This window comes from Rutidosis leptorrhynchoides, chromosome 9, assembly GCF_046630445.1.
Source record: "Rutidosis leptorrhynchoides isolate AG116_Rl617_1_P2 chromosome 9, CSIRO_AGI_Rlap_v1, whole genome shotgun sequence".
NCBI classification, from domain to species: Eukaryota; Viridiplantae; Streptophyta; class Magnoliopsida; order Asterales; family Asteraceae; genus Rutidosis; species Rutidosis leptorrhynchoides.
Window position 1 is genome coordinate 1,538,668 of NC_092341.1, and position 4,838 is coordinate 1,543,505.

The following is a 4,838-nucleotide window of genomic DNA, read 5'->3' on the forward strand; positions in this document are numbered from 1 at the left end:
GTAAAATTTTTGAGTTTTTCGATTTTGCCCCAAATAGAAATTTTTTTTTTTTTTTTTTTTTTGCCTCAAAACCTACATATTTTGCCTTAAAACTTTTAAATTTTGCCCAAATTTCTCTAACTTTTGCCCCAAAATATTCAAATTTTATCCAAAAATCTCTAGATTTTCTCCAAAAACCTCTATAATTTTCCTAGAAAACTCAATTTTTTGCCCCAAAACCTCCATATTTTGCCTAATAAAATTGCTACAGTTTTAAATTTTTTTTTGCCCTCAGGTAAAAAAAATCCTAGTTCCGCCACTGCTCGTCAATGACCTTAATACCATCGTTCAAAAAAAATTATGGATGGTGTGATGAGAGTGACCGGTTACACAATTGCTAATCCATTCAAACTCTGCTTGGTACGAGGTTACAATACGCGGTTTTTAGAGTTTGAAAAGTGTGGCTTGTTGGTTCTCATAGGTTGAAGGTTAAAATCGTAGTTCCAATTAGCTTGTATATTATGGCCAGGGACAGTCACCAAATGAGTCGATTGTTATGAAGATACTTGTACCAGCTTAATACCTCGCCTTGAAGTGAAAAGAGGAAAGACTAATGCACTAGTAACCCGTAATAGTATAGAAGGAAAATAAAGTATTGCTCAACTTGAAAAAATCCAATCAAGAGGTGTTGTACCATTAAACTAAGATAAATGGATTTTTGGGGATTTGAGGGTGGTGTTATGCGAATTATTTTGAAACAAGGGGTTGACTCGTGTGGTGGCGTGGCCTTCCACGGGTGGTGTGGATATAGTAGGGTGCGACATGAGGTGTTTCGAGATCGACTCCAAGTGGGATGTGGTGATTTCGACTGAGTAGTAGGTGATGAGTGAGGGCATTTTAGTGTTGGTTGCGTTAATGGTAGTGTTGATAGTGTTGTTAGAAATGAGTAGCTTTTGCATGGTTTCTAAGAGGGTGTTGAGAGAGTCTTCAAAGAATTGGTTAGCTTGACGAGAGGCATAATGAGTGTGTGCAATGAAAGCACCAAATGATACAACCTCTTTTGACTATGTTAAACTCAAAAGAAGAGATGTGAAGTGACAAAGGACATGGTTGCTGAGTCATGGATTCGTGAAAGACTGCGTCATTATTTATTATATTTATATTTATCATTAAAATATAATCAAAGGACATGGGTTGGAATGCGCAACAAGCAATTCCAGTGTCACTCGTTCACTATGCCACAGGTCCTCTACGAACTAACATTAAAAGTGGAAATCTTTCATCATCGAATAAAAGAAAACCAGTGAAGATTGCGATTTGCGAACCTCTCAAACACAACCGAAACTAAATAAAGATCAACCAACAAAGCAGTGAAATAAAACCTAAACAAACAAGACGACTAACAAGTTAATAACAAACAAACCATCTAGACAGAAGCAAAACAAGAAACAAACCGTAACCACAAACAAGATACCAACCGACAATACTCAACTGGAAACACAGGACAAACGAAGCACCAATTGTTTTAAGCTAGGGTCTCCTACATCATCGCCTATCCCTTTCATAAACAAAGTGAATCTATCCAATTCACCACCCAATAGCAAGGTTGCTACATTATTACGAGTATAAGATCAAAACCGTTAGTTAACGTTTAGTATTTATGGAGAAATCTAGTTAGAAGAAATGGATTAAGAAAATAAAATGCAGAAATGAATTACAAAATAAATCATTTCTTTTGTTTGAAACAAGCAGGCGACCAACCGCGCGTTGCGGCGGCCACTGCTCCGAAATGTAGATAAAGATTTTTGTAATGAAAATATTTTAACGTTAATAAACGTAACATAATTTAAGGCGCAATAATTTGTTTCAACATACCAAACATCTCTTATAGTTGTAGATGAAAACGTACAATAGTTTAACTTTTTTCTTTTGATTATAAACTAACTTATTATATACTTGATATTGTATGGGTAAAGAAATTAGAAAATATATATTAGTTGAAAAAAAACGTTGTAAAAACAACTCATATCCTTTCATAGTTGATAAAGTTCATATAAAGTTGCTTAATCGGTTGTGTAATTAATAATTTAAAAGAGAGCTATTTGGAAAAAAAAAAGTTTACTAAAAATGTAATATGATCATTTGTGGGTTTTAGATGCTACAATATATGGAGTAAATAAATACTCTTTAATTCAATTCAAAAAAAAATACTATTCATGAATAGTAATCAAAATCTATAGTTAATATTAAAATTCTAACCTTATGATATATCATAAATAAGTATTTATCAAGTTTAAAAGAAATTTAAAAAACAAATTAAATTTTTTTTTTAGCCCCATGTCATTAATCTTAATTAATTTGAGATTAACTATTTACTAAAAATACATTACATGTTTCGTTTATCCTGCTCTTTTCCCAAATAAAAAAAAAAAAAACCCTAGAAAAAAAAACACGCCACACTTTCACTCTCAACTCTCCAGCATCTTTCTTTTTCCAAATCTAAAAAAAAAGAACCCTAAATCTTTCAATTCTATGAAACAAGAATTCAAATTCAAATTCAAATTCAAATTTAGACCTCTTCTCCATTTTTTTTTCTCTACTCGCTTCTTCCATCTCCACGTGTTGTTGTGAATTTTTTTTATATAGCTCTCTGCCTTGCCTCTTTTCTCATTGTCTCCTATCCGATTGTTGATTGTTGCTGAAGATATTGAAGAGTAGAGTTAGGATGATAAGTACATCTGAAGATATTGCTCAGGTTTCTTTGATTCATTGCCTTGAATTAGTATTTTAATTTTATTAATACAGTTTTCAGTAAGGATATGATCATACTATGTCATTGATGTCTGTGTGTTATGATATTAATTAGGTTGGAACAAATATCTGCAAATGGAGAACGAGATATTGGTGTGCTTATTGCTAAGGCTATGGAGAAGTTTGGCAAGGAGGGGGTTTTCACCATATCCGTAACTGCAATTATTAATTGTATTATTATTTTCACCATTTTGTGATTTTGGGTTTTAATATTCAAAATCTTGATGTTTGCATGATGGTGTAGATGTCTGATTGTCGAAAGGATGATACAATTTATGCAAACAAGAGCAAAGGTAAACACTAATTTTAACCATATTTTACAAATGTTTTGTATTATCGTTGTTGATGAACATGTAGTGTTGTGAATTGTCCAATTAGACAGAAGCTTAAGATTGTATTATTGATAGTATTATATTACTTTGTTTTATATTCATCCACATTACAAAATTGATAGTATTATTACTTTGTTTATTACAGACAAAGCCTTTGTTCGTTTTTTGAGTTCAAGCAAGTGTAAGTAAGTACTCTTAAATTATTTGGCAAATGTGTTATTTACTGTGTTTATATATTCTCATTTGGTCAGGTTAAATGAAGGTGTGATGATGTCAAGTTGGTTTTTATTTGTTACAAAAACTTATTATTGCTAAACTTCTACTTCCTATTAGAATAGTTTAATCTTGAAATGTGTTTTTTGTTCTTTGAAGGGGAGTCATAAGCTACAGCAAAAAAGAAGAAGAAGACAATGAGGGTGGAAAGGGGTTGTTTGATTATTTGCCAATATAAAATTTGGAAAATTGCAGTCCCACTTTTAAATTCTGATGCAGGTGGTTTTAAATCGTATTATTATATTATGGATGTCTGATTCTTTTTATCTATCCTACTGTTACATCTCAACACATTATATGCTAATGAAATTGATTGCTTGATGATTTCTTCTATCATGCACTCTATTTTCATATGATAATCCTGAATAGTTCTAATGGTCTACAAATTCCATGGAAACACAATTGAAATTATACTAATTTAGCTCGGTTTTTGCAGGAATGCTTTTGGTTAATCTTATACGAGCAGTTTCTAAACAACATATAAAGTGAAGAAGGACCTCTTATAAAAGGGATCTATAGTATGTTTAGAGGATTTAGACTATGTATTTAATTGATCTTATTTTTATGTTTAATAATCATGGTCTCTCTAACAACTAATGATTCGTTTGTAATTTTGTAGTTGTTTGAAGATAAATGCACATTGTGGGATAAATGCACATTGGAAGATAATAGAAACCGCCTATAAATGCAGGGTTATGGCTGGAAGTCAAGAAATCAACCTATATATGACAATCTTAGTGGAAAGGTCTAAATCCAAGTCGACCAATCAAGAATATGCAACTTTCTTTTTATCGAATGTGTCACTAGATGTGAAAAAATGGGATGATTGGAGAGTTGAGCTAGAATAGAAACATGGTCAAACCAAGTCGACCAGACCAAACACATTTTCATATGTCCTAAAGTATCCACACTTTGACCATAATCTGTAGCCCAGTATTACATCTCTATTTACAAATGGCTCTTGGGTCGTTGGCTAATTGAACTATATCTAATATTTTTAATGATTTGAAGGATTTACAACTACCATTTAAGATTTAATGAATTTTTTTTTTTTTTTTTTTTTTTTGAACGGCATGTTAGTTTTTCATCGCACGGTTAGTGGTTAGATCGCATCGCACGTTCCAGGAGGAAACTGCCACCATCCAAACGGGCAGGTGGGGAAAACCCCCTGGTGAGACTCGAACCCGGGTCTCCTCGATAACCATGCAAGCATGGTTAATGAATTTCTTTATCATTTGGAGTGATCAAGTTCAATTCAAAACAACACAACTATTTGCACAATTTTTACCGGTATATGGCTATCTTGGTGTTGCCTTTTGAAATTTAAACCATGTAGAAAATGCGGAAAGGTCTTTGAGATGAAAGGTGACAAATTTGAGAAAATGTGGTATTGTAATTGTGGGTCCAATTTTAAACACAAGATGTCTTTGAAATATCATATAA

The 4,838-nt window shown here is 32.4% G+C and overlaps 1 long non-coding RNA gene across 1 annotated transcript; it reads left to right on the forward strand.

Annotated features, from left to right (window-relative positions):
- Nucleotides 1–2,442: 2,442 nt before the first annotated feature.
- Nucleotides 2,443–4,414, forward strand: LOC139867507 (uncharacterized). Its single transcript, XR_011765862.1, has 5 exons — nucleotides 2,443–2,734; nucleotides 2,846–3,083; nucleotides 3,268–3,307; nucleotides 3,495–3,913; nucleotides 4,015–4,414. It is a non-coding gene; the product is annotated as an uncharacterized lncRNA (long non-coding RNA).
- Nucleotides 4,415–4,838: the final 424 nt, after the last annotated feature.